The sequence below is a fragment of the Leucopleurus acutus genome (genome assembly GCF_964270905.1).
Source record: "Leucopleurus acutus genome assembly, chromosome: 10".
Classification (NCBI taxonomy): domain Eukaryota; kingdom Metazoa; phylum Chordata; class Mammalia; order Artiodactyla; family Delphinidae; genus Leucopleurus; species Leucopleurus acutus.
In genome coordinates this window covers 85,269,932-85,292,704 of record NC_139153.1, presented here as the reverse complement: position 1 = coordinate 85,292,704, position 22,773 = coordinate 85,269,932, and positions in this window count along the sequence as shown.

The following is a 22,773-nucleotide window of genomic DNA, read 5'->3' as shown; positions in this document are numbered from 1 at the left end:
TGAGCTTATTTTTGTGAAATAAGTAAGTTTAGAAAAGTAGTTTGGAACAGGTACTGGTTGCACAGAAGGATCACCTGGGGACTTTTGAAAAATCCAATAACCAGACCCCACCTCAGTTCGATTAAGTCAGAATCTGGTTGGGGATCCCAGGCACCTACTTCAAGAGCTCCCCACGTGATCCTAATTACAGCCAAGGTTGAGAATTACTGATTTAGAGATGCACACACACAAACACACACACACACACACACACACACACACACACTTGCAGTAGAGCTACCTGTTATGTGGCTTATGGGAAATTGTATATTCTTTTTGCTTATTTGTGTTGTCTGCAATAAACATGTACATTTTCTACAATAAACATGTAATTGAATGCATGTAACTTGAAAAGCAATAAAAATTGGTTGGAATGATGGATAGAGGAAGGATGAGAGGGAGGGAGTGGAGAAGGAGAAAAAGAAAGAAAGGGAGGAAGGAGTAAAGGAAGAAGGGAGGAATGGAAGGAGGGAGGAAAGTTTTTAAATTAAACTTGAACCTGCATCAACACAGCAAGGACTTGAGGTAACAGGGAGAGGAAACACACATGGTGTCCTTCTGCTGTCCTCACAAGTGGCTAAAAATGCTTTAGGAGCGTGAGAATGAGTTGAAGAAGGAGCTATCATCTGCTGAGTCTCTATCATATGTCATTGCTTTATTTTTTATCCCATTTAATCCCAATACCTACCCTGCAGGGCTGATACATAATCTTTCTTTCACAGATGGGGACATTGACTCTCAGAGACCTGACGTGTCGTACTGAGTCCAGTATTTGAATCCCGCGTAAGCCCAAGCCACTACCCCTTCATAAGCGTTGGGCACAAGGTATTTTTCCGTTGTGTGTCTAACAGCTGTGACTCTTGTCTTTTCACTTCTGTGGAGAATTGATACCTTTTCAAAGCTTTTTATGTGTCACTTCTTCTGCCAAGACCCACCTGCCCTTGCCTACCCTTGGATGACCACAGATGCTTCACTGGGCGAACTTGACAAACGGCTTTGTTAGGCAAATTGTCCCGACCTTCTACTGAAGAACAGTTGCTACCACTTCATAATTATGCCCAACAATACATTCAGAAACCCACCCAGCTTCCTCTGTAAACATGGATGGGCCAGAGTATTGTCACTGAGTGCTACATGCACGATAATTTTGCTGTCAGCTAGCATGATTTGACAGCTGCCAGCGGTAGATGATAAACAGAAAGAAAAAGAGGATGTAAGCGGCAAAAGTTACAGAAGCTAGAGAGAGTCGGGCAAGAGAAAGATATAGTTTAGATATGTCAGCTCTAATAAGTAAATGAGTCATGTAAAATAGCACGTCAATCAAGTTTTGTAAATAAATGAACCCCTGGAGCCCGAGTCTCATTTTCACATACCTTTTAATGCCAATGCTACATACATCTACATTTCAGTATTATGTATTTTAGATTAAAGGGAAATGTTTCCGTTTCAAATGAGAGCATTCTAATTTCCCCCTGACTTTGTTCTTCGTTACCTCCCCTAAGTTTCCATTAGACAAAATCAAATACAATTAAAATTCACCATATTTATTGGCTTTATTTGCTGGTTGGTAACCCCCAGTAACTTAAGAGCAGCGAGGCAGCCCAAGTAACCTCAAAGGCAGCGCTGGTTTACTTGCTCAAAGAGTCGCGGATGCTCAAGATGGTGTCTGGTACTTTGGCCATAAACATCTTCATTGTGGACATCTTTGCTGCAAGGATTTTTGCCACGTAACAATGGCCATGAGGCAATTTTGCCATAAAAGATAAAATAGAAAAGTGGGGCATTAAAAAAGACATAACGAAACAGGAAAAATGAATAACAAAATTTAAAAGACTTTATTGCAAAATACAAAATATTTGAATACATTTAAAATGTGTGTCGATTCATGGCAATACTGCACAAATAACTGACTTTATTTTGGGGTTGTACCTAAGCATTTGTCCTCCAAGTCTTTTGTTCAGAATATTTAATCACACACTTTTTTTGATTGTTGAATTTTTTCTCCTCATTCCAAACCATACATTTTCATTTTCACTAAAATTTCCTCCTTCATTAAGACAGGTATCAGTTTCCAAACACTAGGATGCGTATTTGTAACAGCTTTTTATTGCGACGTGAGAGCATCTACACGGTTGTTTGTTTGTTGTTCTTGGTATATGGTCACATGTCCGTTGAGAGACATTCCAGTTTTTTAGAGAAATGTGGGTTCGTTCAATTCTGCACCTTTGAGGTTCTCAGCCTCTTTCTCCTCCAATGTGGTGTGTTTCAAAGTAAGAAACCAATTCTTGGGGGCAATCCATCAATATCTGTCAGTTCAATAAAGCTATCAGTAACATCACTAACTGGAAGAAATGCTAATGCATTTCAACCAGTTGAAACCAAACCGTCAAACCAAACTGTTAACCACTTATTTAATCTTTTATGGCAAAATTGCCCTACGGTCAATTAGTTTCATGGCTGAAATGTTTGCAGCAAAAATGCTTGGGGCAAAGATATCTATGGCAAAGGTGCTTATGGGGAAAGTACCTAGAACCACTTGATGTGGCGTCCTCAACCAACTGGACTTCCCTCTGATCACACCTGACATGTGTCTTCCAAGTGGCTTTCCTTGAACAGGATGGAATGAAGGAGAGAATATCAGCTCTGGAGTCAGGCTGTTCCGAGTTCGAATGCTAGCACTACCATTTATTGATTATGTGAGCTTGATAAAGTTGTTTAGTTTCTCTGAGTCTTAGTGTCTACATTTTGAAAGTTGGGATAATATGTTTCCCATGTTCTTCTTAGGAAAATTTCAAGACTGGATACATATCAAGTGCCTGGCCCAGTGCTTAATACAGGGTAGGCACTTAACAAATGTTAGCTCATACTCACACTTGATTACCATTAGCATTGCCCCCAACCCGCTCTGCCTGCAGCATGCTATTATCATGGTGGTTCTCTCTGGATATTATACTGTGTCCTCCAGGAAACTACATGCTCACTGGAAGTGGGGACAATGCCCAATCTTTTGTAAAGTTCACGGAAGCCTGAGCTCCAGTGATGGGCGATAACCAATGGACTTGACTAACCAACCTTTCAACCAGGTGTAAGTTGGGTGTATGACTAGGACGGAGTTAATCAATATCAATTGGCTATTGAAATACTTTGTTCAGAAAACCTGGCAATGGCTATTGCATTTTTTAGTTCTAGCAAAGTATTTTCCAGTATTCAATAAAAACATAGAGTTTTAAACCACTGAAATCAACACACACTGGGAAGCAACATTTGAAAATGTATACTCTGCTAAGACAGAGAGTCATTTAAGAAAGGCCATTGATTTTCGAGTCAACACCTGAGCCCAGGCTACCCTACAGGGAAATATTGTGTGGCCCATTTGTAGCTAAAACCACATCATTTAAAAAAAATTTTTTTTTCACAATAAAACTTTATATACAAAAACAAGCAACAAGCTGGATTGGGTCCATAAGCCATACTTGACTGTCCCTCCCCAACCCCCCACCTGTTCTAGATTATCTCTTTGTTCACAAAATCTTTCTCCAAAAAGGGTTTGATATTATTGATTTTTTTCTGCTAACTAAGTCTTAATTATGTTCAAGTTTACCCTCCCTGAGTTTGCACCCAGGGCAACATAGTGGGAATTTGGGATCTTTCTAAAGCTACAAGCCACAGAGAATCTCTTGGTTTACTACCATAGATGCTTGTCACCTCCATTGTGCGGAATTCTACATCACTAAAAAAAAAAAAAAGTTTGATGCTTCCTTGGATGGAATCCAAGACAAATATGCCTTAGAGCATATTGCCCCCTAAGTTTCACAGTCTTCCAGATGCAACATGTTATTCTGCAGTCTTGGAGGTAGGTCGTGAAACTCTGCCACCTGAAAAATATTCCCTGATCTATAATATAAAGCTGTGTGTGCTATGTGGGAAAGATCGTGCCTTATTCATCTCAGCAGCCTTTGCAGCTCAGAGTATATAGTACCGTGAATTCATTAGGTGCTAAATAACTGTGGGTTGAATTGAACTAATTAGAGCAGGTATGTTTGAGGGCAGAAAGTATTAGTAAACTGAAGAAATACTTTACTTTTCACATTGAAAGTGATTCTCATTGTCTTACTGCAGCTGAGAATCAGTCATGAGCACAAACTGATCTCTTTCAAGGCTGAGATAATTTGCACTAGTTAGAAAGCTTGTTAATTTTGTGTGGAGGTTTGGATAGAGTTGTGCATATTTCTAATCAAATTCCTCCTAAATATTCTTGCCTGTGAATATTTCTCCCCTAATTGCTATTTTCAGTTTCAAGTACTTCAAAATACAAACAGGATTTAAATCAAGCTGCAAAAATATGAACTATAAACTGGTATTTGGAGAAGACAGGCTTCTCCATTTATGCACGCAAAAAAGGAATGATTGAACAACATTCCAAACGGGAGTCATCACCTGTACAGATCACTTTAAGGAATTAGCCAAACATCCCATTCTATGAACTGGTCAAGAGATAAATTAGATACGTTGCTAATTATTGTGTTGTCCGGTGGCTGCAAAAAAAAAAAAAAGAAAAGAAAAGAAAAGAAATCAAAGAGTGAGGGAACAGTTACTGCCTACTGAATTAGTGAAAATGTAAAAAGCTAGGATATTCAGTGCCAGTAGAGCTTTAGTAAAACTGGCGCTCTTGGGCATGGCTGACAGCAATAAAAATGATACCCTTCTAAAGCAATTTGGGAAGCCACAAAAAAATGTTCCTAGCTTCTGATCCAAACTTCTGGGACTTTATCCTGAGAAATTTGTCCAAACATGAACAAAAACTATCTGCATGAACATGTCTGTTGCAGTATAATTCATACTGATAGGAAATGAGAAGTGACAATAGGGCAATGTTTAAGGCAATGTTTAATGTTACAGTGTACCTCCTCTATGGAATGTTAATTTCAAGAACGATTATGGAATCCATAGCAATATCGAAAAATACTTGGAGAATGTTGACCAAAAATTGTAGGGACTTCCGTGGAGGTCCAGTGGTTAAGACTCCACATCTCCACTGCAGGGGGCACGGGTTCGATCCCTTGTTGGGGAATTAAGATCTCGCATGCCGCAAGGTGTGGCCAATAAAGAAGAAAAAAAAGAAAATGGTAAAATATGAAGTTTTGTTGTGGTATAGCAACAGCTATGTAATCAGTGCACATATTTCAAAAAGAGTAGCCAAAGATACACCAAAAATGGTAACAGTTGCCTTGTTAGAAATATAACACTATGAGAGTATAGATAATTTAAATGTGTTTTCTATTCCCTGAATATTGCCTATTGTGGTTATATTTAATAAATTGAAAATACAAACCAAATGAGATCTTCAGAGAAGGAAATTAACTACCTTTTCCTGTTTCTTCTTCCAGTAAGTAATAAACTTAGGTGTCAGTGAAATCTTCCTTAATTCCAACCCGCATTTCTTATGCTGTGGCTTAAGTGTATTTTTTCTTGGAATTAAGATTTCCATCCTCTGTATTTGTTATTTTAGTCAAGGGTACTATAGCTCCATGGTAAAGTTTTTTCAGTTCTTTCTATTTCCTTGAGGTTGCATGCAGGTGTGTTTGGTACAGGAAGTTTAAACTATAAATGTATATATACATAAATATATATATAACACCTAATGAAGGACTTTCTTTTTGAAAGCTTATTTGACCATCGGCTGGTTTTGCTACAATCTGATGGCTGTTCACTGTAATTCTAAAATTCCATTGTTGTTCTCTAGCCTCTTTCAGGGCTTATTATTCTAAAGAGGAAAGAACAAAATAGTCCTCTTTAAGATTAAACCAGGGACATGGTCTTTCTTGTACTTGAGTGCCCTTGTCTGTTCCAAGAAAAAGAAACTGATGCTATTTCAGCTTTCCTCATGTGATTAAAAGAATTCAAACTTTTTTTTTTTTTTTTTTTTAGAATTCAAACTTTTATGGTCGTACACAGGAATGTCACCAAACTCCCTCTTTCCTTTCGAGTTGTGGAAATGTTAGCTGCATTTGAGCAAAACTAAAATACCCAAGATCTTATTCTTTCAGTACCCATCCTGATGGTGGCATTTGCTATGTTGCCCATGGATGTCTCTTTCGTTCCACAGAAAAACATACCTGCCAGTGATGGTTCAAGATGTGTTCCTCAGCTGTCACATGTGTACTCATATTGTATAATTAAGAACCCAGATTCAAGTACTAGCTCTTTCACTTACTAGATGTATACCCTTCGTCAAACAAAACAAAACAAGAAGCTCTCCATTCCTATTCCTTGTTAGTCAAAGTGAATAAGATTACCTAATGAGGATGAATTTTTTTAAGTGCCGTAATAGGTTTTGGTGGGATTTAAAATTTTTTCTTTTATTTTTTGGCCATGCCACGTGGCATGTGGGACCTTAGTTCCCCCACCAGGGATTGAACCCATGCCCCCTGCAGTGGAAGCATGGAGTCTTAACCACTAGACTGCCAGGGAAGTCCCTGGTTTTGGTGTTTTTTTAAAAAGCTTTCATGATGAAGTGTTCTATGATGTAAAATGTATTATGTAATTGTATGTATATATTAGTGTGTGTGTGTATCGAAGGCATGAATAAGATGATGTTATATAATCGATTGGCAGGGAAATATACAATACTTGTTCAGCCTCACTATGAGTCAGCACAGATCTTAAACATCTCAACAATTGCTGACTATGAGTCTACGGAGTCATAGAAACTGTAGGTTTGTTTTTTGTTTTTTGTTTTTGCGGTACGCGGGCCTCGCACTGCTGTGGCCTCTCCCGTTGCGGAGCACAGGCTCCGGACGCGCAGGCTCAGTGGCCATGGCTCACGGGCCCAGCCGCTCTGCGGCATGCGGGATCTTCCCGTACCGGGGCACGAACCCGCGTCCCCTGCATCGGCAGGCGGACTCGCAAACACTGCGCCACCAGGGAAGCCCGAAACTGTAGGTTTTTTATCTTATTTCTTTCTTGAACAGTATTTATAAAATTACAAGAACCTTTAGCCTAGAGAATCTCAACTATCACCCAGTGAATAGATATTAAGTATGTTAACATCTTGATCCCCTCAGCCCTCAGGGCAGCCAGGCAGGGCCTGGGGATGTGCTGGAGGCCCTAGAAAGACCGCCCTCCTGTTGAGAGTTGCCCCATCTGTTTATGCCAGTGTTCTGGACAAATACAATTATTTTCTATGTGTGCATGTCAGAAATAGGGTTGGGAAGCCCCGTGTTAGAGCTCGATCTCTTTGGAGATCATTTGTGCATTTAAGTGATATACTTCTGTGACTGGGCTTGACTTTGCATTAGTTCCCTTTCTAGATGTTCCTATTTTGTTGCTCTAAATTATTTATGCTTTTCGCACAGACAGGGCTGCCTTTTCTAAACGTGGGGTGTCCAAGGACTGAAACATTAATCTGTTAATGAGCAGCGAGTTTCCTGGCAATGTCTGTATCTGCTTGGAGGCATCATTAAAATGACCTTTGATCTGCGACCTAGAACTAGACAAGATAAGAGGGAAAAGTCAAATCCACCTGATCTTATTTAGCAAATGTGGAAAATTTTCAGAATAAAATTAAACCTTCAATAGATTATTTAATTTAATCAAATAATAAAACAATCTCAATGGAATTGACAAACTGAACCAGCCTCGACACTATGTAATGGGTCCCTTGGTCTCAGTGGACTTGGGATGTAAGTGGACCCCAGGTAGAAAATAAAACTCAGACACTAACTAATATAACCTTCACAACGTCCAGCATCTACTCAAAGATTCTCAGGTAAAGAAGCAAGAGACTGTGACCCAGAAACAAGTAATCAAAAGAAATGGGGACTTCTCTGGTGGCGCAGTGATGCAGAATCCACCTGCCAATGCAAGGGACACGGGTTCAATCCCTGGTGGGGGAAGATCCCACATGTCGCGGAGCAGCTAAGCCCCTGTGCCACAACTACTGAGCCTGCCCTCTGGAGCCCACAAGCCACAACTACTGAGCCCGTGTGCTGCAACCACTGAAGCTCGCATGCCTAGAGCCCGTGCTCTGCAACAAGAGAAGCCACAACAATGAGAAGCCTGCACACCGCAACGAAAATTAGCCCCCGCTCGCCGCAACTAGAGAAAGCCCATGCGCAGCAACAAAGACCCAAAGCAGCCAAAAATAAATAAAAATTTTAAAAAAGGTTCTCTTAAAAAATAAAATAAATGTGTATGTTTGTGTGTTCACATATGCATGTGAGCAAATTCAAAACAACAAAAAAGCAAGGAAATGATAAATCTAATATTTAAGATCAAGCTTATCCTTTGAGGGAGATGCAGCAAGATGGGATGAGGAAGAAACATGTAGGTAAATATATTCGTGGTTGTATTCTGGCCCTTGGATTGGATTATGTTCATTATTTTATTAAAATAAAGGATGCTGTGAATGGATCAATGATGATGGTGTATTATCAACCAGAAGTTATGACTAAGCTAATTCTATGCAGCTGAAGTCCAGTGGGAGAAATAAAATAGGAGGAATAGAAAAGGACACCGGATGTATGAATGGTCTAGGGCAGGAAATGGTTTAACTTTCTAGAAAATAAAAAAGGCCAATGTGGCTGATACATCGAAAATCAACAAGATGTATCTCTCAGAGCAGACTCTCATCGACCAATCCTACAGAGGGATATGTTTAAACAAGGAGACTCATTTATTATTTCATGGTGTGAAATACAACAGTCATAAGGTCTGGAATGTTTAGCCCATTGATAGCAGGGGGGAGGGGGAGAAAAGAGCACATAACAGCACTCATTAAATGTTACTTCACATCCCCTTTATAACTGTAAAGTTCTGGACCAGTCAGTAGGTATTAGTGTTTGTTTTTCATATGGAGAAATTACACAGAACAAGAATGATATTGTGAAAAGAACACTTAAAACGAGAGTCCTATGGCTTCCCTGGTGGCGCAGTGGTTGAGAGTCCGCCTACCGATGCAGGGAACAGGGGTTCGTGCCCCGGTCCGGGAAGATCCCACATGCCGCGGAGCGACTGGGCCCGTGAGCCATGGCCGCTGAGCCTGCGCGTCCGGAGCCTGTGCTCCGCAACGGGAGAGGCCACAACGGTGAGAGGCCCGCGTACTGCAAAAAAAAAAAAGAAAAAAAAGAAAAAAAGGTCCTAGCTCTGCTGAATGATATTAAGGAAATTATTCTCATTCAGCTCCATCTGTAATAACTGGAATTGGGATATTGGAGCTTTCCAAATTGAGTTCCACAGAACACCAACATTCCTTGAGATATTAACAGAAGTTTAATGGAAAAGAATTCAGTAGTCAAGTACATTTGGGAAGTGCTGTATCCTATATTCCTTCTTTCAGAAAGCCCTAAGGCACAGTAGCATGTTAATTACTCTGAGAAGTTCTACATTGGTTTCTGTGAAGAAACCATTGGAACTTCATTTATTGCATCATTGCTGAAACTTATTTATCTATGAAACACTTTTTTATCGCCATCTTTTGAAACAGGACTTGAGGTACACTAGCCAGGATTTCTCAGGTCCTTTTCAGAGGTAAAACTAAGATTCTTTCTGAAATCTATACAGTACAAATAGTAGAGCTGAAAAAAAAAAAAAATAGTAGAGCTGGACTGAAACATGAGAGTGAGACTCAACTGATAAATTAGGTTAAAGCAATGGAATGTGAAGTGTGTATATAAATACAGAGGTGGCACAATTGATGGAGTAAACAGTCTACAACAATATCATTGTCTTATGTGGAGGTAGCCTTCGTATTCTTTCTGGATTTGGTTATTTGCGGAGTTAAAGAACAACTTGAGAGATTTTATCAACCAAAATTCTCCTGGGATCTCCCAGAGATTCGTTTCACAAATTTTGAGTGTCTACTATGTGTCAGGCACTGTTCTAGACGCCAGCATGATAGATGGCACTAGCAGTGAGTGTCAGAATCACTTGTGCCTGTAGTGCAACCTGAGGAAGAGCAACTCAGCTAGCTACCAGCAGATGGCAGTAGTAGTCAGTTGTTTAAGCGGCTTATTGGCTTTAGAAATAAATGGAAATGCCACATTTTAAATCCAACCTGTAAATCAGAGCTACTCTGTGGTGTTGATGTGTGACCTTGGGACAGTCGTTTAACCTCTCTGGGGTGAAGTTTCCCTACCTGAATAATGGAGATAGTAAAAATTGTCTTGAGGATTAAATGAGAAAAGATTTAAATTGTTCAGCATGAAGGAAGGACCATAAATGTTGTTTTTATTCAGTATGGTAGATACTGTTCTCATGCCACTTGACAAAGTGTCAATTTGCCAAAATAGGAATCAAATCAGACGGTTAAAAGAGGTATTTCTGGGACTTCCCTGGTGGTACACTGGTTAAGAATCTGCCTGCATGGGGCTCCCCTGGTGGCGCAGTGGTTGAGAGTCCGCCTGCTGATGCAGGGGACACGGGTTCATGCCCTGGTCCGGAAAGATCCCACATGCCGCGGAGCGGCTGGGCCTGTGAGCCATGGCCGCTGAGCCTGCGGGTCCGGAGCCTGTGCTCCGCAATGGGAGAGGTCACAACAGTGAGAGGCCCGCGTACCGCAAAAAAAAAAAAAAAAAAAGAATCTGCCTGCCAATGCAGAGGACACAGGTTCGAGCCCTGGTCTGGGAAGATCCCACATGCCGCAGAGCAACTAAGCCCGTGCACCACAACTACTAAGCCTGCGCTCTCGAGCCGCGAGCCACAACTACTGAGCCCGTGTGCCACAACTACTGAAACCCATATGCCTAGAACCCGTGCTCTGCAACAAGAGAAGCCACCGATATGAGAAGCCCTGCCCACCGCAACGAAGAGTAGCCCCACCTCGCTGCGACTAGAGAAAGCCCCGTGCGCAGCAATGAAGACCCAAGCAGCCAAAAATAAATAATATAAATAAAAATTAATTTTAAAACAGAGGTATTTCTTCACAGAGCAATAATAATATTAAAAACAGAGAAATTTTAACAACAGAGTAAAAGGAGATCTAAATAACTGAAAATTTAACAAAGGGTGCAATACGCACTTAAGGTAATCATTTGAAAGAAAGCCAGAAATTGGGCAGAGTTTTTTAATTGCTGCTTTTCTCACAGATCCCTTTTAGAGTATCTTGGTTGTCTGATAACTTCCTAGTTGTACTAACTCAAAGTAGTGGTGAATTATTTGTAGATTTCCTATTTATCCAAGGGGCATTTGGCTTGCTAATGGAGTTCCTACCTAGATAGGCAAGGGAACCCCAGGGCTATTAGAAAGTGAACAGTTTGACTTAAGCTTATTGTTGCCTGGACAAAGGAGACATTGTACCTCCGGACCTCTGGAATGACTCAGTTAGAATGAGCTGGAATGATCCAGTTAGAAAGAGCCAGAATTCAGAATTTAAAAGCCTCAGAGTCAGTTTACTTCACTTCTAGAAAAGATGTGGGGGAGAAAACTGGGGGATGAAGTTGGGGTTCAGGGGTCTGTAGATGGGGATCCTTTCATACGCTTTTGAGAACTGCTCAAACAGCCAAGGTTCCCCCAAACAGGGACTGCTATTTCTAGCGATAATCCAGATATGCAAAGAGAGGTGTTTATTGAATGAATTCATCCATATGGGAGTGATTAAGATGCTACGGGGAAGAGATGATTTCCATACAATCTCAAGAGTTCAATTAAAGAGGCAAACTGTATTTCCACTTGCAGTCCAAAAACATCCCACACATTTTCTATTCAATACTAATGAAGAGTGCTGTCTTACAGGAAGGTTACTCTTTTGGGGAGAACTCCACAGTCGGAGCTGATGAGCAACTAAGCAGCAGTAGTCTCATTTGTATGAAAATTCATGTGATGAAACTGAACAAGGGAAAATAGAATATAAACAATGCTGATGAAATATGTCAAGCGCTTAGCATCATAAGCGGCAGATATTACTGTTGGTATTATTACTTTTTTTTTTAAAGTAGACTTACTTTTTTTAGAACAGTGTGAGGTTCACAGCAAAACTGAGTGGAAGGCACAGAGATTTCCCATGTACTCCCTGCCTCCACATATGCACAACCTTTCCCATTATCAACATCCAGCACCAGAGTGGTGATTTATTACAACTGAGGAATCTCCATGGACACATCATTGTCGTTCAAAGTCCATGGTTTATACTAGAGTTCACTTTTGGTGTTGTACATTCTTAGGGTTTGGACAAATATATGATGAAATGTATCTACCGTTACAGTATCATACAGAGTAGTTTCACTGGCCTAAAACTCCTTGAACTCCTATCCATCCCTCCCTCCTCTCAAACCCCTGGCCACCATTGATCTTTTACTGTCGCCACAGGGTTACCTTTTCCAGAATTTCACATGGTTGGAATAATACAGTAAGTAGCCTTTTCAGATTGGCTTCTTTCATTCAGTAATATGCATTTAAGAGTCCTCCATGTTTTTTCATGGCTGGATAAGTCATTTCTTTTTAGCGTTGAATTCCATCATCTGGATGTGCCACAGTTTATTTACCCATTCATGTACTGAAGGGCATCTTGGTTGCTAGATTTTTTAATTAAGAGAATTTGAAAAAATGTCATGAACTGTCTTCACTTTTGTGTGTGTGTGTGTCATTTTGTGTGTATATGTATGTCATTTTTTTTTTTAATTTATTTTTGGCTGCATTGGGTCTTTGTTGCTGAGCACGGGCTTTCTCTAGTTGCAGAGCTGGGGGGGCTACTCTTTGTTGTGGTGCGTGGGCTTCTCATTGCGGTGGCTTCTCTTGTTGCAGAGCATGGGCTCTAGACATGTGGGCTTCAGTAGTTGTGGCTTGCGGGCTGTAGAGCACAGGCTCAGTAGTTGTAGTGCACGGGCTTAGTTGCTCCCCAGCATGTGGTATCTTCCCGGACAAGGGCTCGAACCTATGTCCCCTGCATTGGCAGGTGGATTCTTAACCACTGTGCCACCAGGGAAGTCCCTGTCTTTGCTTTTAACTTGACTTATTTTTTACTCCCACTTCAAAGACCCCTTCTTGAAATGCTTCCTGATATCAAGTTCCAGAAGAGATAAGCGAAATAAAGCCTAATCCTGAGTACATAGGAATCAATTGAAAAGAGGAGTATGGAAAATACTTAAATTCACTAATAAAAACAGTTTGATATCCTTGCTGGACTTTGTAATGGACCAATATGCTAAAAATACAACACAAGCACACACACACCCATAAGTTCAGCAAAGCAAAGCAAAGCAAAGCAAAACAAAACAAAGCAAAAACAAGTGTAGCTCATCAGTCTGCATCCATACATAATAATTTGTTGAGATTTCCTCCTAATTATTTTTCTCTAAATTTTAGGCCAGCCTTATTTTGGTAGCAGAATTCCAAAATCACCCCCAAAGACCCCTCCCCTTGTACATTCCCTCTCCCGGAGTGTGGAAGGGACCTGAGATATGATGGGACATCACTGCCAATGATTAGGGTATGTTAATACAGCACAAGTGATTGACAAAAAGGAGACTGCATTTGGTGGGCCTGATCTAATCAGGTGAGCTCTTAAAAGGAATAGGTGTTTCAGGGGCAAAGGAGATTTGCAACATGATAGGGGAGGGATTTGATGCAAGGGATTTTATCTTGGCCAGCATTGAAATGGGGAGGAGGCACATGTGAAGGAATGTGAATAGCCTCTAGGAGCTGAGAATGGGCCCTGGCTGACAGCAGCTTCTCTAGAAATGGAGCCCTGGGTCCTACAACTGCCAGAAACTAAATTCTGCCAACATCCTGAATGTGCTTGAAAACAGATTCTTCCCAAGGGCCTCCAGAAATGAAAATTCCTGGTAGTATATTTTAAAATTCTGAGAGCTCTTTTATCTTCTCTGATTTCTGAAATAGAATCCCCATGGATTCTTTAGTGTTCATGGATGCAATGATTTGTTTAAATCTCTGATGATATAATAATAGATATTTTTAACAACCTTATTGTGGCATAATAAGACAATAATATGTACCCATTTTAGGTGTACGATTCAATGAGTTTTGACAAATGTATGCACTCTCTTCCCACAATCACAATCAGGTTATGAAATATTTTGATCACTACAAATTGTTTCCTGGGCCCCTTCCCAAATACCTCTGAGCCCCAGGCCCCAGGTAACAACTGATCTGCATTTTGTCACTTTGGATAAGGTTTGTCTTTTGTAGAGTTTCTTTGGTTTTGGTTTTTTTTGACTGCCTCGGGTCTTAGCTGTGGCATGTTGGATCTTTCCTTGCAGTGCACAGGCTTCTCTCTAGTTGTGGCGCACAGGCTCCAGAGCGTGTGGGCTCAGTAGTTGCGGTACACAGGCTTAGTTGCCCTGCGGCATGTGGGATCTTAGCTCCCCGACTAGGGATCAAACCTGCGTCCCCTGCCTTGGAAGGGGGATTCTTAACCACTGGACCACCACGGAAGTCCTTTTTGTAGAGTTTTACATAAATGGTATCATTCAGCATGTACTCTTTTGTGTCTGGAATATGTTGCCCAGCATGTTTTTGAGATTCATGCATGATGTTGCAATTAACATTAGTTCAGTCCTTTGTACTGTTGAGTCATATTCCATTGTATGAACGTGCTACATTTGTCTATCTATTCATCTGTTGTGTATGTTTCGTTTGATTCCAGTTTTTTGGCTATGGTGAATAAAGCTGCTATAAATATTCATGTATGAGTCTTTGTGTGGACATACCTTTTTAGTTGCCTTAGGTAAATATATAGGAGTGAATTGCAGGATTGTATATTAAGTATTTGGTGAATTTTGTAAGAAACTGACAAAATACTTTCCAAAGTAATTGTATCATTTTACATTCCTACTAACAATGTATGAGAGTTTAGTTACTCTGTATCTTCACCAACACTGTCAACCTTTTTTACTTTAGCCATTCTAGTGGGAGTGGTGGTATCTCAATGTGGTTTTAATTAGCATTTCTATGATAATGGTATTCAGATCCTTTTCATATGCTCATTTCATATGTCTTTGGGCAAATGGCTGTTCAAATGTTTTGCCCATTTTTATTGAATTGTAAGCAATGGTTGTATATTCCATATATCATCCTTTGCCATATATATGTATTGAGAAAATGTTCTCCTGGGAATTCCCTGGCGGTCCAGTGGTTAGGACTCAGTGCCTTCACTGCTGGGGCCCTGGGTTGGATCCCTGGTTGGGGAGCTAAGATCCCGCCAGCCACGAGGCATGGGCAAAAAAAAAAAAAGGAAGAAAATGTTCTCCCTTCTCACTTTTTTAACAGTGTCATTCAAAGGGCAATAGTTTTTAATTTTGATAAAGTCCAATTTATCAATTTTTTTTTATGCCTGTGCTTTATGTATAGCATACAAGAATTTTTTGCCTACTTCAAAGCCGTGAAGATTTTCTCCTGTGTTGTCCTCCAGGAGTTTGTATAGCTTTAACTTTTACATTTAATTTTTGATCCATTTAGAAATTTATCTTTTATGGCATAAAGTAAAGGTCACCGATCATTGTTTTCCATGGGGATAGCCAGTTATTCCAGAATCATTCATCAAAGAAACTGCTCTTGCCCATTGAATTACCTTGGCAATTTGTTAAAAAACAAACAAACAAACAAACAAACCAATAGATCAAATACGTGTGGGCTTATTTCTGTACCTTCTACTCTGTTCCGCTGATGTATGTCTATTTTTATGCCCATATCACACATCTTAATTATAATAGCTTTAAGTCTTGAATTTAGGTAGTATAAGTTCTACAACTTTGTTCTTCAAAATTTTTTGGTCATCTTAGTTTCTTTGAATTTCCATATGAATTTTAGAATCATCTTGTTAATTTCTACAGAAAATACTGTTATGATTATTGTTGAGGTTGCATTACCATCTCTAGTTCAATTTCAGGAGAAGTAACACCTTAATCATATTGAGTCTTCCAATCTATTGTTATTGCTGTATTCTCCAATTATTTAAGTCTTCATTACTTTCTCTCAGCTATGTGTTGTAGTTTTCATTGTACATGTCTTGCACACATTTTATTAAATTTATCTTTACACATCTCATGTTTTTTATGCCATCATAAACGATAATTTTAAAATTTCAATTTCTAATTTTTCATTTCTGGCATACAGAAATACAATTGATTATATATTGACCTTGTGTCTTGCAATCTTGCTAAACTCACTTATTATTTCTCATAGCTTTTTTTTTTTTTTTTTTTGGCGGTACGCGGGCCTCTCACTGCTGTGGCCTCTCCCGTTGCGGAGCACAGGCTCCAGACGCGCAGGCTCAGCGGCCATGGCTCACGGGCCCAGCCGCTCCGCGGCATGTGGGATCCTCCCGGACCGGGGCACGAGCCCATGTCCCCTGCGTCGGCAGGCGGACTCTCAACCACTGCGCCACCAGGGAAGCCCTCTCATAGCTTTTTTTTTGTAATTTGCTTGGGATTTTCTATGAACACAATCATGTTGTCTACAAAGCTTTTTATTTCTTTCTGATCACTATGACTTTCATTTATTTTGCTTGCCCTATTGGAATAGCTAAGACTTCTAGCCTAATATTAAATACAAGTAAGAAGAGTAGATATCCTTCTCTTGTTACTGATTTTAGGGGGAAAGCATTTAGTCTATATAATTAGGTATAGGTTTTTGGTTTTGTTTTTTTTTTTTATAGATGCCTGTTATCAAGTTGAGGAAGTTGTCTTTTCTTCTAGTTTACTTGGAGTTTTTATTATAAATGGGTATTGAATTTTGTCTTTGTGTGCGTGTGTGAGAGAGAGTGTGTGCACATCTGTTGAGGTGTTTTGTGATTATCTCCTTTTATTTATGGGAAGGTTTTAATTTCAAATTCAAATTTCTTTACTTGAGGGAATTCCCTGGTGGTCCAGTGGTTAGGACTCGGTGCTCTCACTGCCATGGCCTGGGTTCAATCTCTGGTTGGGGAAATAAGATCCCACAAGCTATGCAGCATGGCCAAAATATATACATAAATTTCTTTAATCGACATGGGGCTCTTCAGATTTTTCTGTTTGTTCTTGAGTCAATTTTGGGAATTTCTGTCTTTTGTATGTTTCAACTAAATTATCAAATTTATTGGCATTAAGTTGTTCTTAGTATCCTCTTAATATCTTTTTAATGTTTGTAGTGAGGCCTCCTCTTTAATTTCTCATATTGCTAATTTGTATCTTTTTGTCTTGATCAGTGCACCTAGAATTGTATCAGATTTATTGATTTGATTTTCAGTACAGCTCCCTCCTCCTTGGAACTCTACCTCACAAGATACAGCCACCTCTCTCTCTACAAACTTTACGTCTCCTTGACCCAGTGGACTCTGTTGAGGGTGCCCCTCTTTGCACCCATCATCCAGTTATTTCCAGGTAGGAATCTGGGGCAATTGTAGCGCTCACTTCGTTTGCTTCCCTTCTTTCAAGGATCACAGTCCTGTCCTATCTAATGTTCAATGTCTGAAAAACAGTAGTTCCTTATATTTTGTACTATTTTCTAGTTTTTGAAGGAAGGAAATGTCCAATCCTTATTATTCCATCATGACCTCAAGCAAAAGTTCCCTTACTCTGAATTCTCAAGTTTTCTTTTGCTCCCAGGCTCTGCTATGATCCTTGTTAAGGCTTGTTTGCTTTGGTCTCTGGCTCTCATGATAGAGGCTTTCCTCAAATGTCAGTGCTCCTTGGATGACTATATTAAAGTGAGGCTTAATAAAGCTGATCTAGAGCTCTACATGAGTGGATGGGGCTTCTCAGCTGGCGGGGCTCAGTTTAGGGTGATAGGTGGGGACCTGGTCTTTTCACTGGCAAATCAACACGTATCAGTATCCTACAGGTTTTTCTTTTAAGGATAGTCAGTAATCTAGGAGAGGAATCTGATGCCAGGATTATAAACCCTGCTGTTAAGATTTCTAAGAATCAAGCAGAGAAACAATTTGTGGTGGCTTTATATTTTGGAGGTAGATTTTTCTCTAAATTTCCCTCTTTTCTGCATGATATGATGTCTCACTTTTACCTTCTGCTGTTCTAAGACTAGGTCCTTTTGGTTTCAATCTCTTCTAAGAGTAAGCCTCCAGTCTAAGGCAGTGCAGAGCTGACTGGCTACGTGAGATAGAGGGGGGAATTTATGGAGTGTCTAACTCTTCCTTTTAAACTCTACCAATCCTCCTGTTTTTTGTGGTTCTCTCATTCTGCTCTTCTGCATTCAGAGATCATTTGTGTCTCTAGTTCCTGAGATTTTTCTTGGGCTCTGCTATAGAAATTAGCTTGCATTTTATTTGCTTTCTCCCCTCTGGCTTAGAATTTGTCTTTCCCTGGTCTGTTAAGTTAGTTACCATTCCTCCACTGACTTTCCCAGTTTCCAAAATGTTACATTTTCTACTTTGCTACTGTCTCCTATCTTCTTTGTCCTTGTGGCTTTATGCATTTTTAATATAAGTGAATAAACTATTTTTAGAGCAGTTCTGGATTTACAAAAAAATTGAATAGAAAGTACAGAGAATTTCCATATACCCCCGCACTCTCTACAGTTTCCCCTAGTGTAACATCTTACTTTAGTTTGGTATATTTGCTACAATTGCCAATATTGATACAATATTATTAACTAAAGTCCACTGTTTACATTAGGGATTCTATGTGTTTTTTTTCTTCTACTCTCATTGGGAAGAAGCAAGTTATATAAATGCAAGTATTAAATCCTCATTGCTTAATAGAAGGTCCCCTATACAACCTTTTGGTTACTCCTCTGCCTTTATTCTCCTTCCTATCCCCAGTTCCGGAGTTATCTGCATTCTGTTTTCCTCTCCTTTTCCATCTCCTAATCACTCTTCAACCCATTGCAATTTATCTTCTTCCCCCATTATTCTACTAAAATCGATCTCTCCCCAAAACAAAAACAAATTAATGCTTCCCTTATTGCTAAATTCAGATACATGTTACCTTATCACATTTGACTTTTTAGCAAAACATGACACTGTCAAACCTTTCTTGAAATATTATTTTTTCGCAGCTTCCCAACTTAACATCTTATCTTCCCGGTTTCCTACTACTTCTCTGCTGGTTGGTCCTTCACTGACTCTATAGTAGCCATTTTCCAAGATGCCTCCGATGATCCCTCCCCTCCCTGCCTCTTGGTATTCACATTCTCATGTCATCTCTCTCATTGTCCTGGGGTGATTCCTTGATCTATGTGACAGTAGAATACAGCAGAAATGATGGTATGTAATTTCCAAGATAAAGTTATAAAAGGCACTGTATTTTCTATCCCCGCCCCCCATCACTCACTCTGGGAACCAGCTGTTCTTCATGAAGACACTCAAGCAGCCCTGTGTGTCCTGAGGAACTGAGGCTCCAGCCAACAACCAGTAAGGAACTGACACCTGCCCACACAAGAGGAAGCCCCAGTTGAGCCTTCAATTGACCACAGACCCACCTGACAGCCTGATCCCAACTCATGAGAGACTCTGAGCTAGAACCACCCACCTAAGCTGCTCCTGGGTTCCTGACCCACAGAATCTTTGACATATTAAATGTTGATTTAGGCTGCCAAGTTTGGGGGTAATTTGTTACACTGCAGGAGATAACTGCTATAGTCTCCTTTGCAGCTCTTCTTTGTCCAGATGCCTGTAATTCTTCAGAGTTCCCTTCCTCCTCATACTGCATACTTGCCTTATTAGATCTCACCCATTTCCCGAGAGGCACGTTGCCTTTAGTAACAATGTACCCACCCCCCCACTGTCATCTCATCAGATAAGCTAGATTTTCCTACTAAATCCTATCATTTCATATGCCGTATGTTGATGAATCTTGAGTCTACATACCAGAATGTCTCCTGAACTTCAGACTTCCATATCCATTCACCTAACGGACATCTCCCTTGGATGTCCCGCAGTACCTCCACCCCTTCAGACCAAACCCGAAGCCCTCATCTTGATTCACCACATATGCTCTTCTCCAGGCTCCCTTTTCCGGTTAGCAACCACTGCCTCCTGACGCGGAGACCCTGGGCCTCCCTGTCTCCTCCTCCCCTCCCGCACCTGCAGCTCTCAGAGTCGTCCATCCGCTGTCACCGCCCTGGCTCAGATTACTATGGTGGTTTTGTTTTGCTTCACCATTGCAACAGCCTCCTAACTTCTCTACTTCGAATACTCTGGCCTCCCTTCCAGTCTTTTTAATTATTCCAACTAGGTAATCTTTCTAAACAAGAAAATCTGGTGTGATACTGCCTTACTCAAAATCTCTCAAGAATTGCCCTTTGCTCTTTGGGAAATTCAAGCTCATTTAGTGGTTCATGAAGTCCTGCATGGTACGGTCCTTTTTTTTTTTTTAAGCTTCTGTTCCTACTCCATCTCTATTGATTAAAACCCACTGAATTGGGACTTCCCTGGAGGCTCAGTGGTAACTGAATCTGCCTTACAATGCAGGGGACGAGGGTTCACATCCCTGGTCAGGGAACTAAGATTCCACATGCCCCGGGGCAACTAAGCCTGCGCACCTCAACTAGAGAGCCTGCGTGCCGCCAACTACAGAGCCCCTGTGCTCTGGAGCCTGTGCACCACAACTAGAGAGAAGCCCACGTGCCGCAACGAAGAGTCCACTTGCTGCAAGTAAGACCCCACGCAGCCAAAAAAACCACTGAATTTATTTCAGTTTCTCAACGTTTTTATCTTGTCTTCTGGCCTGTACACATGCTGTTCCTGCTACCAGGAACATTTTCACTCCCTTTCTCTCCTCCCCCCCCCAGCCCTCTCATTTCCATAATTCTGTTTTTCTCCACATCCGCACTTATAGTAATTGCCTCTCTCTCTGTCTCTCCCCGCCCCCGCCCCCCAGACTGTTTCTTGGGATTCCATGAAGCGTCTGTGTAATTCACCACTATATCCTCTGGCGAATAGTCAGTGCTGCCCTCACATTTGTTGAGTGACATTATCAAACACCTCTCCTCCTTTTAGCGCTCTCTCCCCACCACCTCCATGAATTTCTACAGCATATACTGAACGCATCATTTTGCACCTAACTAGCACATTTTTCTTTTTCTTTTTTGGCTTCATTGGGTCTTCGTTGCTGCGTGTGGGCTGTCTCTAGTTGCAGCGAGCGGGGGCAGGCTTCTCATCACTCGCAGTGGCTGCACTTGTTGCACGCAGGCCCTAGAGTGTGCGGGCTTCAGTAGTTGAAGCTCACGGGCTTAGTTGCTCCCCAGCATGTGGCATCTTCCCTGACCAGGTATCGAACCCATGTCCCCCACACTGGCAGGTGGATTCTTAACCACTGCGCCACCAGGGAAGTCCTGCACATTTTTCATTTATCTTATTGTTTTCTAAAATTGCTCAGTTAGATTTAACTAGCTCGCCACCTACTGCGGGGTCAGCACCGGACTAGTTGCAGGGCAATCGAAGGTCACCTTAATTTTCCTTCTAGAGGTGGAGCTCCTTGTGGGTGGGTGGAGCCCAACCTTGGCTATCTTTACACTTTCCATGGAATACAGACCAAGGGGCTGGTGAAGTGGCGTAGTAAAATGAACTTTGGCCTGGAGATCTCAAATCTAGGTTCAACCCTTGCAACTTTGAGCAAGTTACCCCACAAATCTGAACTTATGCCCAGTTGTGATAAAGTTATAGTAAGTACACCTTTTAACCTACGGGGTCACTGGGTAACTCAAATATGCTAAATCCTTATCTCCTTATTTGTCAGAGGTCATCAGTTGTTAGATGCACCAGTGATCTCATAGCAGATTTTGTATTTGTGTTGGGGGTGGGGTATGAGAAGCATGATGTTAATTGTCCACAACAATTATGAAATGCATTCTGATTTCATTATCATTAAAGTGAAAACAATTGCTTCTTTTTTTCTTTTTTTTTTGTGGTACGCAGGCCTCTCAGGCCTCTCACTGTTGTGGTCTCTCCCGTTGCGGAGCACAGGCTCCAAACACGCAGGCTCAGCGGCCATGGCTCACGGGCCCAGCCGCTCCGCGGCATGTGAGATCTTTCCGGACCAGGGCACGAACCCGTGTCCCCTGTATCGGCAGGCGGACTCTCAACCACTGCACCACCAGGGAAGCCCATAATTGCTTCTTTGAATCACAGCACTATCGCATCTGTTGAAGTGCTCTGTTCAAGTGTTCTGAATATGGAAAACAATTGTACTATGAGCTCTGATAATGGCACACTCAAATAGATACTTTCTGCATTAATGACTGAGTTGACTTTCCTCGTCTCTTGGTCATATCTGTTGAGGATTTGCTCTGATTATGATGATGACTGAAAATTTCAAACACACTTAAACGTGAGATCAATGAATTCCCATGTACCCCATTATCCAGCTACAACAAAAATCAGTACAGGGCCCCTCTTGTTTCATGTGTATCCCTACTCAGTCCCTCACCCCACTCCACAAACACCCTCCTCTCCCATGGATTATTTTTCAAGCAAATCTAATATAATGTCACTTGTAAATACTTTAAAGGCATATTGTCCAATAGACATTTACCTCTCACTGTCTTCTAATCAGAGATAAACTAATTTTTTCCTAGAGGTGTTTATAAGCTTAGTTTTTTATTGTGTACTTTCCCTGAAAGGTCTAATTAACCCAGCTGAGAAACACACACCTCATTAAGCAGACCCCAGACCGACAGTAGTTGCTAAGGGTGGGAAGTTAGTCTGCAAGTCACTACTTGGGGAGTGGAAATGTCATTGGTTCCCACATAACTGAATATCTTCCAGTTTTAAAACCAGTTCTTAAGGCAGTAGGCAAGATCAGAAATGGATTTGGGTAAATAGTGGAGTTTTTTTTTTTTTACTGT